Source organism: Diabrotica undecimpunctata, chromosome 1 (assembly GCF_040954645.1).
Source record: "Diabrotica undecimpunctata isolate CICGRU chromosome 1, icDiaUnde3, whole genome shotgun sequence".
Classification (NCBI taxonomy): Eukaryota; Metazoa; Arthropoda; class Insecta; order Coleoptera; family Chrysomelidae; genus Diabrotica; species Diabrotica undecimpunctata.
Window position 1 is genome coordinate 142,309,309 of NC_092803.1, and position 17,739 is coordinate 142,327,047.

At 30.3% G+C, this 17,739-nt stretch overlaps 1 long non-coding RNA gene across 1 annotated transcript; it reads left to right on the forward strand.

Annotated features, from left to right (window-relative positions):
- Window positions 1-2,375: 2,375 nt before the first annotated feature.
- LOC140432323 (uncharacterized) lies at window positions 2,376-7,299 on the forward strand. Its single transcript, XR_011949795.1, has 2 exons — window positions 2,376-2,585; window positions 7,022-7,299. It is a non-coding gene; the product is annotated as an uncharacterized lncRNA (long non-coding RNA).
- Window positions 7,300-17,739: the final 10,440 nt, after the last annotated feature.

The window sequence follows — 17,739 nt, forward strand, 5'->3', positions numbered from 1 at the left end:
AAATACAAAAATTAACCCAATAAAAAAACACGTTCCCTGGTAGAATGACTCATGCAAAACAGTAATTCAAGAAATCAAAAGAGCTTTAAACAAATTCCTAAAATCTCGCACTCTAGCTGACTTAATAAATTTAAAAAGGCTCAGAGCAAAAACAAAACGCATAACAAAAAACAAATAAACAAAATTCATGGAATCATTTTACCAGCTCTATTACCAAAGATACCCCACCGACTTAAGTATGGTTAAAAATAAAGTGAGTGAAAGGACATTACACATCATACAAAATTCCAGCTCTCACTATTCAGGACAAAATAATTAGAGATGACGAACAAATCAGTGATATGCTTTTCTTAACACTTTCTCAATAAATCAAATAATCCTACTAATCTACATAACGAAATTGATGCTACACAAAAACTAAATGATGCCATTTTTTCGACAAAAAGTTGAGCTGCAGGCCCTGGCGATATTCCCTCTATCTTTTTTAAAAACCTTCACCAAAATACATACTAGAAAATATTCCAACTGTTCAATAACATTTGGTCTTCCCAAAAATTCCCATTACTTCCAATAACATTTTCAACCAATTTCAATCAGGCTTCAGACCAAATCGATGCACTATGGCTAATCTTGTAGTTCTGCAATCAACAATTGCGACTGCGCTATCTAAAAATATAGTCATTGCAATCTCCCTTGACATCAAAAGATCTTTTGACTCTAGACCGATTTCTGTGATACTTAACAAACTAAAACAAAACAAGCTATCCGGTAATATATATTCGTTTACAAAATTTTTTTTTCACAGAGCGATCCTTTAAAGTAATTACTAGTGGCTAAACTTCCTCACAACACACAACCACAAACGGTGTCCCACAAGGGTCTGTCCTAAGCAGCACACTATTTCTCCTTAGTATTAACGATTTTAGTTTATTCATAAACAACCCTGTACCATACGAAATATATGATGATGACATAATCTTATTCTGTTATGGAAAGGTCACATCCAGCACAAATACTTTACTAACAAACACGCTAAGTAAAATAAACAACTAGGCCAGTCAATCCGGTCCTAACTTCTCCCTATCCAAATCCAAAGTTATTCATTTTACCAGAAGATAAAACACGCAATCTCCAACCATTACTCTGAATGGAAATTTTCTCCAAGTTATATACCAAATAAAGCTTCTGGGCATTATTTTCGACAAAAAACTTTCCTGGAGACTACACATTCTGAATGAATCTCCTTACATCACTAGCTTATGAGGAAAGTTGGGAAGCAGATGAGGAAACACTACTAAAAATATATCGAAAAAAAGAATAGTAACAAAAAATGTGATATGAGAAGACTAAAAGATAAGGAAACAAAAGAGACAGTCGCACGAATTCTTTCACAACAGCTAAGTAACATGGAGGAAACATATGATCCAGATGAATCAGAATATATGTGAAACTTTTAACAATATCAGAGAACATCTAATAAAAAATAAAGAGAAGCCTAAAGGAAAGAATAACAAAGCCTTAGAAGCGAAGAAACAGAAGGCTGTTCTGCAGCCCTTTTGAATGTTTCGCAGGCTTTTGGTTATGTCTTTCTTTTCTCTTAACTTTTTTCTAATTCTCCAGTAGTAACTTTCCGACTGACATTTCCTTGTGAAAGTAAAGAATCAGTGCACTAACTTATATTTAATTAAAGCTAGAGAACCTAAGCAGATCTTCCTACAAGTCAAAACATCACCACACAGTAATCTCCATAAAATAAAGACTTGGTTACAAACATGGCGAATTAAAGTAAATGAAAGCAAGTTAATACATATATAACGTTCACTAATCGAAAAACTACATGTCCAACCGCCTCATTAAGTAACCAAGTACTACAACAAAAGGATAATGTAAAATACCTGGCTAATAGGAAAAAGATCCCAACTGAATTAGTACAATAAAATTATAGTATACAAGCCAAGCCAATATGGAGCCATGTAATATATGTAACTACTGTAGGGATCTGAGTCGAGATCCAATATGGACCACCTTGAGAGATTCCAATCGAAGATGAGGCCCTAGGCAAACAGAGAACAGAGAAATGTAAATAAATGAGATGTTTAAAAAATACATTTTTTGTTTTTAGCAGAATTGTAAGAGGATTTTTCGAACTGATTTTATTTACATAGCTAGTTTTTTTTTGTAATCTGTTCTACTGAAGATCTGAACATTCTGCTATTTTAAAATTTTCATAAGCGCAAAAAATTAAATTTGCTAGGAAATCGTGTAAATGTTATTAATGAAACTAAAAAATGACTAAAGTTTTTCCACTAAACAATCCTTTACTATATTTCGAAATTAGTTTTTAACATAACTGATTAAAAAACCTATTAAATAAGTATGGTGATAAGAGCAACAACAATAGACTATTAATATTAGTGTCAAACTATAAATACAAACCTTTGCAATAGTGTTTATTCAGTTCTGAGTATACACAAAACTATGTCTTACAGAACCATAATATTGGTGAGCCTTGTACTAACAATACTCCTTGTGCAGGACACATTGTCATGTGTTTGCAAGGAAATATGCGATCGTAGGCGTTATGAGTGAGTATATCAAAAAACAATATAGTTATAATATATAGATCCATAAGCGTATATATATATATATATATATATATATATATATATATATATATATATATATATATATATTTCAAATTATTTTTCGACCGTACTGTTTTAAATAGTGATTTATAGTATCAGCAATCGGTCAGGAAATAAAACTCTATTTGTTCAGTCTCAATATTTCGTCACGATTTTGTGACTTCTTCAGGAGAAAACTGTAAATTTATTAGAATCATTAATTATTATGTGTAAACAAAGTGAATATTTTAATACTTACAACTATAAGAATAAATATTTAAATTTTTTTAGCATATCTAAATAAATGACATATTTGTTTGATTTTATTTAGGAGTTATGGTAACCGCAATATTTTATAGAGTGAATTCCCATTGTACATTTTTTAGTGAGTCGGTTAAAATAAACAATTACTATGACAATTAATATGGATAATAGTGTCCGCTTGGTCCGCTTGGAACGTCCGCTTTGGTCCCAAGGACGTCCTTTTAACGTCCTATATTGGTCCGAATGTCTCTGTGCCAGATGTCCTATGGACATCCATTTAACGTCCCTAGCGGAAGTAAGTTGGACGTACAGTGACATTAAGTGGAACTTAATCGAACGTCCATAATACATTCGGTGGACTTACTTGACGGACTTTTGTGATGTCTCTCGGACGTCTATTTTAGCGCTGAGGATGTAAATTAGACATCAACGCCATTGTATAAAGTACTAAAAGTAGCGTAATCCTGTGCATATTAAGAATGTATTTTGGGAAATAAAACGTAAGTGTTTAAATGAACTTACATTTTAATATTACATATATTTGGTATTTACTATGAAAACAAACTAGCTGAAGCAATTCAGGAGATTGGTTATTTTATGAATTAGCTTAAAAATAAAGATTGAAAGGTAACTCTTCTAGTAAGAGAATCCAGATTTAAGAAATGGATCATACCAGAATAAGAATATGGTCTACACAATTTACAAGAACAGAAGATGCTTGTAGATAAGTCAGTATAAATCTAATTGATATAAATGTTTTAATATGCTATTATAACATAATCAGTGTAAATTAGTAAAAGTGGAACGACTAGACAGAAAACCATGCTGACCACTATGAAGCTAGTTCTTCAGATTTACTGTCAAAAAATCAGTCAGTGAAGCCTCGAAAATTTTAGGAATAGCGGAAAGAATTATAATGGAACGATAATTATTAAAAATAAGCCATAGAGATACATAAAAAGAATGCACAATTCCTTAAAAATAAGTTAGGATATTCCCTCTGGACCAAGACCTTTATTGTTATTAAGGCAATGTAAGCATGCTAGAATGTCACAAATTTTAATAGTTAAAGAGTGAATATGGCTGTGGCGGATATAGGGTGTTTGACTATACTTTTCTAGACAGGAGAAAAAAGGATTGTGAATATTGCTAAAGAAATTGGCCAAATCGTTGAAAATTCTGTGGCTCACTAAAAACAGAATCATTCAATCTTCCCATTCTTCTCTTATCCCTTTCCATTCTGATTTACCACACAATTTAACCATTACAAAATTAATCATATTTGCTATTGCAACATGCAAATTAAATTTTATTTATATTTTTATTTCAACATCTGCCCTCTCTTTAGATCTCTTCAGATATTTCATTATCACGTTTCAATTCCCTTCCCCATGGCAGCGCTTGTTTTGGAGTTTTTCCAAGCAGCATCTGAAAACAAAATTAATGTACATTCATAAATTGAATAAAATAATTTCAGATTTTGTTCATTATAATTTGCTTATTGTGAATAAATCATTATTCACAGACGTAAAATTAAACACATGAATTTCAAGTGCTGTAGTTTTAATGAATCTTGCCTGAACTAGAAGAATACCAACCCAGCCATTGCTATTTATTCCTAATGACCAAATGAGTAGTAATCACACTTTGACACTTAAAAAACAAAAATAACAGTGTAGAAATAAAATATACGGCCAACATAATACTTTCATCTCATATCTCTAGCTGTAATTTTTAAAGCAATCTCATAGCCAGACCTGAACATTTGTGAGTTGGTAAATTTTGCATTCTAAATTACATATAAGACACAGTTAACGATATGCTTCACTGTCTGTATGTGGCCACTTAAGCAATAGTGAAAATTCTTAAATGTACCTTAAATTGATTTATGGTTACAAGTTACAAACCTTTTAAAATCATAGCTATATGTGTCACTTCAAAAGCTCTATATTGCTTTTTCCCTAGCCAACTATATTTTCCTTCAATTTTATTGCAGATCAGCTTCTTAAGGCTTCTCCTAACAAATTCGTTTATGGTCTCCTCACCAATTTTGGAAAGCTCATTATTCTAAAATATAAATCAACATGTAACAGTAATCCAACTACCGCACAAACTTCATGCTTAATTATTTTAGCTTAAACTATCTAATAAAAAAACAGCCTCTGATACAAAATCAATCAAACATTTATTTGCAAATTTTGGTTTCTCATAACCATGGTAAATGCCTATTAAAGCTACAATTTTTGGATATATAAACAAATTACACAAACTAGGATAAAACTGACTACTGGAACTCTTTTTTAGTGGGATTCCGTCAAAATTTACACAAATTTCTATAACATTTTTTTTTGCGAAGATAAAAACACCTTTGAAATTTGAATCATATGGATCAGAGTATTTTTTTAAGACCAAAGTAGAAATATTTCCCAGGAAAAACGTCTTTAAATTTAAGTTCTGTGGGTGAAGCAAGAAGGGTTCTAGCATCTGAAGGTAAATGAGAAAGATCAGGAACTTCTTTATGAGTTTTTAATAAATCACCTAGTATTTTAAAGGAGAAAGTCCAGTTGCATAATTTATTAGAACAATTAAAAACATCTCGATAAGGTTCTCCAGAATTCTCGTAATAATTTTGTTTGGACCCTTCTTCAGTTTCATTAAAAGAGGAGCTTTGTAAAGGATCACCAGAATGATCGTCCACGTGACCCGTTTAGATTATTTTAGGTACTTAACATGATGTTGATAAAAAGTTTAAATCGAAAGTATTGTAACCTGAACTATTTGAACTGAAACTCATATCAAAATGATCAGTTAGGGATGGGATATCGGGGTTATTAATATTTTCAACAAAATCCTCTACGTTTTTCGTAACTAGGTATCCTCTGTTGATGACGATTAGATACAAACGTTTTCTTTTAAACATAACCAATTTTAGGAAGAATTACAACTACCTTTTTGTAATAAAATAAAAACCAAACTGAGAAGTAATCTAGCAAATGGTACCAAATCTTTAACAATATACTATAACCAAAGCAAGCATCGAAAAAAGTTGCTTATTCACACCATTCGCACTGTGTGTATACTGCTTAAATAGAATAATTTTTTTTTCTTTTTTCTATTAAGAATTAATACTATTATTATAATTAAACTGTGTCATTTGTTTAAATAGGTATGACATGACAATGACTATTGATAACATCATCATCATTTTGCCACACTTGTTCAAGATTCATCTTGTTAATAAAAATTATATTTTTATTTTTAGCAAACTTATATTATCGTGGTAACTAGAATAACCAAACAATTGTATCGAATTAGCTATAAAGAAAACATTTTTACACTTTACCTAAAAACAAAAACATGTTTTGGAACTATACAATTTTTAAATAATCATGATTTAACCCATTCGCTTTTAATTACTTTATTCACGTAAATAATTTTTTATTCTATTGTAATGTTTGCTATTTGATCCCATAATTGATAAATGTCGGACGTCCAGAAAACGTCCAAGTTCGGACGTCCAGGGAACGTCCGAGTACGGACGTCCAGAGAACGTCCATATTTAGTCCACCCAAAGTACGTCCCACTTCGTCCCAAGTACGTCCGTTTAACATCCAGGGACGTCCGGACCAAAACTGGACGTATATTGGACATCCAGAGGACGTCGTGTGTTACTAGGGAATAGACGTAAGAGAAACCAATACAAGAGAAATAACTAAAATAATTCAAGAAAACAAAAGTTTAAAAGTTTTGAGACAAAATACAAACAATACAGGCAAGAAAAATATGTACAAAATAAAAATCAAAAATGGAAACATTACTGCTGATAAAACCAAAATCCTTGAGGTTGTCGAATCCTTTTATCGCGAAATGTATAAGAGTACCGACGAAGGACAAGATCAGCCCCTGCCCAAAATCACAAACCAGGGATCAAAATTAATGCCAGAAATAACTCCATACGAAATCAAAACGGCACTTTTAGTAGAAATGAAAAATAACAAATTTGTGTGGCGCCAATAAGTGATTTTGGTTAAATCTCAATATTTTGGGGTCAGGAATCTATAATTAAAATTTTTCCAATTATTAATGAAATACCCTGCATACAAATTATACTAAACTATTTTTTTTAATTTCAGCATACACTGTGATCAACCTGGATATGTCTGTTGTCTAGATTAGTTAGACAACACTACAACAAAAAAGTACTAATTTCGTTAAGTCAAAAGATGCCACTTGCGAATAAACAGCTTGAGTGCAAGTGAACGTCTAAATTTCAACTAACGTATATTTTTGCAATTTTTTGTTACTATTATAAATCTTTCGGAATCTGTGTAAAACTCTAAGTATTGAAATATAAGTATAGATTTTTGCAGTTTATATGGCAATGTAATATTAAATTTAAAATTTCATGTTATTTTTGTTTTAATTCTTCCTTAATAGGTTATAGACTATGTCAGTGAATAAGGAACTAAAACAATTAGGGAATTTTTTTTTAATTTGGCAACTCCCAATTTAAATGGTAAAATTTTTAGGTTGTAAAAATATAAATATTATGTTTATATGGGATTAAGGCACAATTGATTGTAACGAAAATTACATTTTATAATTTATTGTTATTTAACGTTTCGAATAATTCCACTCCAATAATCGTTTTCAAAAAACAATTATCATCATCTTCTTCTTCTTTTTCTTTTGGCTTTTATTCTACTGAATAATCAGCCAGTACATTTGTTTTGTTAATTTTTGGGCCACTGTCGTGAGTCTGAGAATATATCTCATGCCCTATTCTCAGTAAATATAGACATTTCATCATATAATGTCTACATTTTATTTATCTTTTCTGTTTTCTTAAAAGTGGTTTAAATGTTAATATTGGATAGGTTATTATGAAGGTTATAATTTTATATGGTTGATCTGTAGGAATCTGAGAAGAATTTTGATAATTTTAGGGTTAATATCGCATAGAAGCATTGGTATGGTAATTGGGGTTTTAATATTAATTTTGATCAGTTCCTGATAGACATCATAACCTTTTATTTTGTTTATTGGGCATTCCCAAAATATATGTTCTAATGTTTCCATTTGTCCACATTCACAGTATAGGTTATCGCGCATGTTGATTTTATATAAATGTACTCCTGTCAGGCAATGACCAGTCCTCATTCTAATAATGGTAGTAATATGCCGCCTATCTATGTATGGGATTTTGTCAAACTATGGTTTATTCGGAAAAAAAATTGCATGTTGTTATACCACTTACCTTTATATTGAAAAGAATTTAACCAATTATTTTGATGCATGGAATATATATTTTATTTTTTAATAAAGGCATGATATCCAAGTTACTTAATCTAATTTCAGCAGGAATATTTAATTCAGCCCCAACCTTTTCCAGTTTGTCAGCTATTTCATTTTCCTCGATATCATTATGTCCAGGAATCCTACATAATCTAATATCTTTCCCATATTTATTTAAACAGTATAGTTTCTTTTTAACTTCCAAGACTCTGTAGTCTTTTGTTGCAGTTATCATATTGTTATTAATTTTGTCTATAGCGCTTTTTGAGTCCGTAAACATTATAGCTGTTTCAAAATTTTTTTCCTCACATGTTATTAGGCCTATTTTTACTAGGCTATTTTGAATAGGTATTATTTCAGCTATACAAATATTAATAAGTGAAGAAATTTTTTCAGAAAAGGAATAGTTTATACTAGATATGTGTATTCCTATGCCCGTTTTGACTTCCTCAAGATTTTGATATTTTTTGTTTTTTTAAAGCATCTGTAAATATTCGTTTGTAATTATAGTAATACGAATTTACAAAATTATAATACTTATGGTTTTGGGAAACATTTTTTTTTAATAATGTTTTTATGATTAGTTTATTATAAGTGTAGATATTGTATTCATTTGAGTAGCAGGCTGGTATGTCACTTGTGTTCATTGATGGTAAAAACTTTTTACTGCTGTTAGGGCGTCAATCAAATATGTTGGATTTTTTCCCTTCCAATATCCTTGTCGATAACCATGATATTTTTTAAGTCTAGAAGCTTATTAAAATGAGTGAGTTGAAGTTGAGCTAATTTTTGCTATGTATTTCGTGGTAATCAATTCAAATCTATGGTGCAGATCGACAGTTGCACTTTCTGCTAGAATGACATTAGCGGGAGTAGATTGCATCATCCCATGTGTTGTTCTCAAAGCTTGGAATTTTACTCGGTTTAATTTAATAAAATTTGGTTAAGAGAAGTTATTAATTACAACATAATCTAATTGTGATTGTATCAAGCGATTATATATTAATTTTAGTGTTCTTGTACACTTTTTAGTGTCCTTTCTATAATTGTACAAAGTGCACGTTTTATATTAATGCCCTTTTGGGCTTTATTAAGCCTATTAGGCATTATATAGTCATTAATTTTTATATCTGGTAGATTACTAATAGGCCGGTTCATTTTAAACCACATAGTCTCGCATTTTGACGACGATAGTTTAAGATTATGTGTATCAAACCATGTTGATAATTCATATAGGATAAAGTTACCTGATTTGCCATATGATTAAAAAGGTTACCTTTTGTTAAGATAATTTGATCATCCGCATATGACAGGAGTACACAATTTTCAGGTAATATTGTGTATATATTTTTAAGATAAATATTAAATAATATCGCACTTAAAGGTGAGCCCTGTATTAGACCTTGTGTAGTATGCGATAATCTAAGCATTTCGTGATAATGATTTTTAACATATCGAGTCCTATTGTTTAAGAATTGAAATATAAGGTTATTAATCTCTATTGGAATATGAATGTTATTAAGAAGTCTGTATAGTATGTAAATATTCACATGATCGAAAGCTGCTTTAATATCTAAGAAAGTAGCATTTACATATTGGTTTTGTGCGAAAGCCAATTGAACGTAGGTATTTACGTAATTTAAATTATCATTAACTCCCATACCTTTTCTAAATCTAACTTGAAATTGGCTAAAGGTTTTTTGATTTTCCACGATCCAATCCAGCCTATTTTAAATCATCATTGATTCCAGTAGTTTTACTACACATTATGAAAATCCCAGAACCCTATAATGTTCTGCTCTTAAATTATAATTTTGAATTTTGTTGTTCTTAGGAATACCTATAATAATTTGAGTTTTCCACTCATTGGGAATTAGTTCACATTCTTTAAATTTGTTGTATAAATTTAGTAGCCATTTTAAGTCTATTTTAGGTAAATGTTTTAACATATTAACGGTAGTATTATCAAGACCTAGTGATGTGTTTTTCTTTAAAAATAGACTATTCTTTAATTATGTGAGATCGAATTCACTAAACAAGTCGACGGTTTATAAAGATACCAAATGCTAATTTGTAGTTTCGAGTAATAGCGGTTGAAAGAAAAAACTTAAAGTCTGTCTTGGCAAAAATGCCCTATTGCAATTAATTTTTAATCTATTGAAGTAATTTTTTGTATTTGAATATATTTTTTTATTATCTACCACTAGAGGGAAAAAAATTATAAAAAAATCTTCAAATTCAGTAAAAAATTTGCAGTTGCGTCGTTATCTCATTAAAAATGTACCATTATGATAACAAAAGTTTTGCCCATTGCCGACTTATCTTACATTTTCCCTATGTTATTTCAATGGCAATCAAAAATAATATCCTAAATTGTTTCTTAGGCTTCTTACACGAACTCAAAATTAATTTTTTTTAAATTGCAGAAGCTTTCTCGTAAGGTGACCACGTAAGGCTTTTTAGATAATATATTAAGTCTTTTAAGAGTGGTGAGTAGACCTGCAGAGTATTACATAACCCCATAAATAGAGGGAAAAAACGAAAAAATATAAGTTCTACAAGAAATTTATTTAGTATATTGGTAACACTAGTAACTAACCTAAGTTTGTTAACACTAAGCAAAACTAAGACTTAAACAAAAACATTTTCAGGAACAAAATTTAAACTGCTTAAGCTTACTTAAAAAAAATGAACAAATCATAAGTTTTCGTAAAAAACTCTATACACTTCAGGAATTACACCCCTATCTATTAAATTGATTAGGGCCTTCACTTTGCTTCCCTTAAGTTTAATTTTTTTACTGTAAAGAGCCGGTACCTCCTCATTGATAGCAGTAGAAGTTAAAGGTCGCCAATTTTCCCTTTCCCATTCAGAACCATGGTTAGTTTTGAAATAAATTGTCTGCGGTTCATTTTTATTCACTCTTATCATAGATGTTTGGCTACTTTTAAAATCATTAAGCTTCACTGCTGGTAGCATTTTAAAATTTTTGAAGTCTTTGAATGACATTTCAACCACTTTATAGGGACTGGGTTTTCTAGCTGCTCTCATGAGCTGTATGTATTGTTGGGGCAAATAAATAGGGCCAGCTTCTAGAGCCTTTTTAATTGTCCTTTCGATACATGCATGGACGGCATCACCTTCATTCTGAGTATGTCCCGTTACTAAAAATTTATGAGTAATACTGGATATATAGTCGAATTTCTTAAGAGCATGATAGTACATTTGACGTACATATTGGTTCTTCTGTTGCCCCGCACAATTGTCAGAATAAAAAATTATATCCAAAGATTTTTCAATTTTTAGCGAATAGTCTTTCAAACTGTCTAAATATTTCCAAAGGCATGAAGCAATTTCACATGCTCCTCTCTTCCCATCTGTTTCTGTCCATGTGTAACAATAAGTCTCCATATTTTTTGTTACAAACAGTCAAATCATACATCGCTACTTTTGAGATATAATAAAAAGATGATATTTCACCCCGTGGGAAAGGCAAGACTGCCTGCAGGTCGTAAACAGAGACAACTGTTGATTCTGGTGTTTCCTTTTTGTCCGTGTCTTTGCCTAATCTGGCAAGATCTTTTTCTAAAATATGGTTTTCGTATTCTATTTGAATATCTTTTTTCTTGTCTTGTGGTGTATTTTTATAGATGACACAATGGTCACATTGATCTTTTTTCGGTTTGTAAAAGCTGATGTTCTAGGTCTGAAATATTTTATAATATTGGTGATAAGACAAAACCTTTTCCCCTGAGGATTGTTTATATTTTTCATAGTCTCTGTGCAAATCTGAAACTGTCTTGCCCCCCTCTATATACTCTCTAGAGGTTTCCTTTCGACAATAGTAGCTTTCCACTCTTGGAATGCTATCTATATGCTTGCGCACATTTTCAATGTCTTTTTTAGGTATTAAGTTTTTTCTGTCGGGAATTTTGCATCCTCTTTTCTCTCCTACTAAAACTCCTGTATTTTTGTCAACCTTGGAAAAGGTTGTTCTCAAGCACCTGTCGGTTACGTCCAGAGTATTTAAAAAAAAATCTTGCAAACTCTGATTTTTTCTCCTTCAGAAGTGTTTAAAAAAAACATGTGGTTAAGTGACCTATTTATTTTTGGGTTCTGCACTACCCTTCGGTACTTCGGATTTAAACTTGTGATATTGTTGTGTATAAATGCCCTCTGGGCTTGTAAACTGCTCATAGCCCAGTACTCATCAAATAACAGCTGCCTCTCTGAATTGTCAAATTTTTCCGAACATTTTAATACACATTTTTCCCCACATGCCGGTTTTAGTTCTCTCTTTCTTACATGATTTTTCTTTCTGGAAATTATATAATCCAAGCCAAGATTCCTCCTTTTTTCGCGATGGCCTGAGCTGAGCCTTGTCCCTTTCTTTTCTTCTTATTCTTATTTTCTGGGGAGGCCTTGGAGGGTAAATGAAATTGTTCAGCTGGAATCTTCAAATCAATAGGCCTAATTTCACCACCCTCTACAGTTTCGTAATTTCCAGTAGAAAGTACGGGATAAACCTTACTACTTACAAGAATATCTACAATATCATTAACAGTCTTTTTATTCTCGTGGCTTCCATCGTTTTCGGCATTGACCTCAGCTGGTGGCTTCAATTCTAGGTACGTCAAATTTTTTGTTTCAATGGTTCTGGTTCTGGATCAGCTACGGGGACTAACAGTACAGGATTTGGAAGAGCAGCAACCCAGTCTGATGTACCTAAAAAATATTAAATGATCATTGGTTCTGGAATAATTGATAGTATTGGATAAGATAAAATTGTACATGATAGTATTTATTACTTACGTTTTTGAAATTCTGAAGTGTATTCTGCTGAATTATTGATTAAAACCTCCCATACTTCTGAATCTATAGAAGAGTCATTATTATTTTTCCCATTTCTTGTGGAGTCTGGTAAAATTTTTTGTGTCGCCAATTTGAATATAAGTTTACTTCGACTATTCATTTTCATACCTACAACACCAAAAATAAAAATTAGTTTTACAGTTTATAATGGTACTAGTATATTTCAATGTCTACTACATTAAATTTTAAAATAATGATTTTAAAAACAAAGCCTGAAATTTGTTTAAATTTAATAAAGAAATTACCTCTCAGCAGTATACGACACTATTAGATAATCAAAATAACACTAACTCGCTCTGTTTTAACTAGTTACTGACTTATCTGCATGAAATTCAATTACATAAAAAACATTGCAATTAAAAGAGTACTCTTTAAAAATATTGTGACCCAACTGTAAAAAAGATCATTATATTTTCAATAGGAACGCTAAAAAATACAGTGAGTTTTAAAAATATAGTGACGCATTTACAAGAAGTGTAAAATATTTTAATAAGAACGTTAAAAACTTTAGCGAATTTAAATATTTAGTGACGCATTATTTATATTTATATTTAGTGAAGATTTATGCACGACTGACGGAAGGTACGACGTGACACTATCTTCTGCAGAAAATGGCTCAGATTCGCGCCAAAATTTAACACGCCTAAATTTTCAACGCCTCCTATTAGTACATTTTCAAAGTAACAGAAGTGTCGCTCTCATATAAAAATAGAGCAAAAAATTACGAACATTTTGATACCAAAAACTCAAAAATCGATTTTTTGCAGATACGTCTGTATCTTTATAAACCGTCGAAGTGATCAATGGTCTGTAATTCAAAATCCGGTTCAATATTAGTTAGTGAAAGGTTAGTTAATATTTCATAACTCATCTTTTCATAGGGAAGTTTATTGTTTAATGGTTGAGAGAATGCATTTTTAAATTTTCTTATAGTTTGCCAAATAGAGCTGATCTCTACATTTCTATTAATATTACTACAATATTCCATAAACTTTTGCCTCTTTATTGTTTTTTGAAGTCGTTTTGATTTAGCAATTATGTGTTTTGTATTGGTATAATTATTAAGATTAAAATTATTTTTAAATTCCTTTAACGCCTCTTTTCTTTTATTTATTATTTCAGTGCATTCCTGGACCCACCAAGGTAGTCTTTTTTTATATTGCAGTTTTCTTATGCCTCTGCCTTGTTTATATGGAAAAGTAATTTCTACTGCTTGGTTAATTATACTTGTGAAGTTTTCATAGGATTGATTTTCTATATTTAAATCTTCTTGTATGTGTTTACTATATTTTTTCCAATCAATTTTTCTAATGTTTTTGTAAAATTTAAGTTTTTATTGGTTGTAATGCTTTTTCCTTCACTATAGTTAATTTTTATTAGAATAATTGTAGGAAAATGATCACTGTTACCACAATCTTTCAAGACATTCCATTTATGTACATTGTATTGCTAGAGAGTCAGATACAAATGATAGATCTACAGGACTGGGTCCCTATAATGTGGTATGAATTCTAGTGCTTCTTCCATCATTTAGGTATACATATATAATTAAACTCGTCAAAGATTTTTAATAAAAGGTTACCATTTCTATTACCTACTTGACTAACCCAACATAGATGATGTGCAGTCAAGTGTATCTATTTTGATAGCTATATATCTAAAGTTAGGGATTTGCCATTTGGAGTCTAAATTAACCCTACTGTAAATTAGATTATTTTTAATGAGTGTGGCAATACCTCCTGCTCCGTTTATTATATCTTCCATAATTATATGATAACCTTTGATTCTACATAAGTATTTGATGAGGTTTAAGTTTGGTTTCGTTTACTATAATGATATCACGAGAATATTCTGTTATCAAAATATTCAGGTTATAATTATTATTGGATTGAAAGCCGTTCATGTTCCATTGCATCAAACTAATGTTTTTAAGTGCGTTGTTGGTGTAACTCATAATTTGTTTTAGTTTTTAATAATATTTATCCTGATCATGTAGATCAGGAACTGGTTTGTTTACTTCTGAATATGCTAATATTAATTCTCTAATTTTAGTTTGTTGTTCTTTATTCATATTTGTAAATTTTCTGTATAAATTGTCTATTGTATTACAGTAATTTTGCGACGCACTAACAGGCGTTAATTTATTAAAATTATGTTTTAAATTGTTATTATTAATACTAGATATAGATGAAGTGTCACTAATTTGAACTGTACTATTTAGTTGAGATAATCTACCATTTTGATTTAATAATTGCGATTCATGTTTTCGTGTTGCGAGATTTATAATGATGTATCAGATATCAAACATTTTTTATAACTTTTATGTGACTCTCGACACATATGGAATAATGTAGAATTTAAGATAACTAATTTTTATCCCGCTTGGTAATACCTTACCATTAAAAGTTATCAGAAGTGTGCCTCTAGGAGCAAATTAAACCGAGTTATCACCAATAATAATTTTTCTGTTTAATCTTACGAGATTAATGATTTTTTGATTTCGGTTAGTGATGGGTTAACATCTCTGATGATGCCCTTACAAGTTATCTGATTATGTGAAATATATATTTATCTTTAACATTGACAGAGTTATTAATAAAATTGTTACCCGCTTCGCTGTTAGTGAAAGAAACACCAAATTTATTTATACCTTTGACTTTGACCTCCAAGATATATTTTAAATTTAAATTGAAGAGGTCATTTGCAATTTACAAGTGATTATATTTACCTATTTTGAATTTTTTTGTCGATTCCTTCTACTACAACTAAGTATGGCCCTACAGCATTATTCTTGTATCTGTTGTAGCTTTGATTAAATTTATTTTTTTTTACATTATCAGACTCATCATTTATTATCGCATTATTTTCATTATTCGAAATGTGCATATTATCGTTTTCATTATTATTGTTGATAGCTTGGAGATCAGGTGGTTTTTTCTTGCCGCCATGCGGTGACAGATCAAGAGCTGATTAAATTTTTAGTAATATAAAAAAATATGTAATGAAAAAGACTTACCAATGCTCTATTTGGTATTTTATATAAAGAGTTATATATAAAAGTAGATTAATTATCTCCATCTCTCAAGACTCTTGTGTGAAATGTGAACCCAGCCAGTAAAAATCGTATTATATTACGTTGTATATCAGAACTGTTGTTTCTACGCTGTAATTGTGAATTAATTTATTTTTAGTTTACTCTTATATGTAACCAATATTTAAATTTACCGCTAGAAAGATTATCGATTATTTAGGCACACGGATTTAGATTATCATCAAATTGTTTTTTTTTCCTGGTTTTTCCCCAATACTTTACATCACTAACAGGAGATTTTTATTGTCATCATAGCATGTGTTTGTCTTTTAAAAACGAATTACATGCTATGCTTTTTTTGGACGGATATTCTCAAGTTAAAGTTGATTTCATGTAGTCGAATGAACTAGCTTACAAGTAAAGTCGTCCCAGGAACGCAACTCAACAATATTGGTAATATCATTTTAAAGTCGTCTACTTTAAAATGTATAATGTATGTCTGAATTGTCAATATAAATGGGTCAGATAAAATTAAATTTTTAGAAGAATTTCTCACCAATAAACAAAAATTTGTTTAAATTACTAATGTTTGTATTTTGAGAACGATTTCCGAAGTGGAAATTGAAACATCAATAAACTTACTTTAACCTTTTTAAAAAAAAATGTTTGAGTGTTAGCGTTTTCTAAATTGACGGTTGGCTTTTTGGGCACTGATCTGGTAGGCATATAGCCAGGCTTTAAATTGATCATTCTGAGGGTGATGTTTGTTTTTGTAGGGATTATTTGTTTTTGTATTATGTGTTTATACATTATATGTTTATGTAATATGTGTTGTGTATGTATTACGTGTAATTGTAGACGATATATCTCATATTTTCGATTAATCCGCTAATGTTGTTATGTACTTTTTGATAACTTCTTCTTTTATTATTAGCAACTAATTGCTACATTTTACTAATGGGTCTACTAAACATTTTTTTTTATTAACTAGGATGAGAGCTAGGATAATCTTTCTGATAAAATCTTTACATATGTTATTGTTGTCATTCTTAAACTCCTTCTTGTGGGCGTTTCTGGATTGCTTATGGTGTATTTTTTATTTCTTTTTTTTTTTCAAGCTTGTGCTAATTCCTTGTTTATAAATGACAAATGGGAAATTATTTTTTATTAAAACCTTTGTTAACAGATGTTTTATTCCTGAAATGTATTTTCATTAAGGCAGGTATATTAAGTTCTATCATATACTAAATAGGTAAATACCTTTTTGATGTTTATGTTTTATTGTATTCTATATTCTTTCTTTCCGTGTATTGGTAGTTTTTGAAAAAGTTTTTTAACTGCACTAATTCACTAATTGTCTACTTTATGTTACAGCATTATTTATATATACATTTTGAGAGCATTAGGTTCTCTGTTGGGTTTTACTGTCTTTTGGGGAAATTGTCAACTGTTGTTCTGTTTAAATTATATCTTATCATAAACAGAGACTTTAATAAATTACAGAGATGCAAACATGTCTGGGACAATGATCACAGAGTACAATAAATAGTTATTATAGTTATAGTAGTAAAGACTCTTGGCGTCTTTACTACTATTTGTTGTCATTCGGCTTATATAATCGTTTCATTCTACTCTTCTATATCTTGCCCAGTT